This window comes from Corticium candelabrum, chromosome 6 (assembly GCF_963422355.1).
Source record: "Corticium candelabrum chromosome 6, ooCorCand1.1, whole genome shotgun sequence".
NCBI classification, from domain to species: domain Eukaryota; kingdom Metazoa; phylum Porifera; class Homoscleromorpha; order Homosclerophorida; family Plakinidae; genus Corticium; species Corticium candelabrum.
The window spans coordinates 4,315,829-4,316,754 of record NC_085090.1 but is presented as its reverse complement, the minus strand read 5'-3'; positions in this window follow the sequence as shown (position 1 = coordinate 4,316,754).

Below are 926 nucleotides of genomic sequence, written 5' to 3'. Positions count from 1 at the left end.
TAGCTGGGGCTGGTTCGTCTTGGCAAAAGCCTATCATGATTACTGGAGTTGAAATAAGTTACAAATTGGACACGGGAGCGCAAGTTGATATCATTCCCTACTCAGTTTTGAGCAAAATGGCCCCTCGTCCACAGCTTCATCCGGCAGCAACACGATCGTTTGCTTATGGTGCGACGTCCCCCTTGTCAGTGGCGAGAAAATGTGTGTGTAAGGCTTTGCTCGACGGTAACCGGTCTACAGACTTACTGTTCTGAGTTCTCTCTTCATCGGTCGAGGCGGAGCCCCTTTTAGGGTTACAAACTTGCGATCAACTGAACCTCATACGCAGAGTGGCTGTTACCACAGCGTCCCCACCTGGGTCGAAATTGATCCAGGAGGACCCTGTCGCTAGTCAGTATAAGGACTTGTTTTAGGGTGTTGGCTACATAAGCGAATATTCATATCCGATCCGGTTGAAGGAAGGAGTGCAACCTTGCTGCCAAGCAACTGCTCGCAAGGTGCCATACAATGTGTATGAATAAGCGAAGGCAGAACTTCAACGCATGCTACAGCTAAATGTCATCAAAGAAGTCGTGGAACCAACCGATTGTGTAAGGCCAATGGTGGTGATACCAAAAGCAGATGGCTCTGTCAGAATCTACGTTGACTACACGAAGCTTAATCAAGCCTTGAAGAGAGAGCGTTTTGAACTCACATTGGCGGAGAAAATATTTGCAAAAGTACGTGGCGCAAAATTCTTTACAGTCCTCAATGCTGCATCGGGATTTTGGCAAATACCCATTACCCAAGATTCCGACTGTGCAACATCCATCACACCATTGGGGCGATACCAGTTCACGAGACTACCATTTGGTATCTCGTCGAGGTCCAAAGTGTTTCACCGTGCGATGCAGAATGTTTTGCAGGATCTGGACGGCGTGGACTGC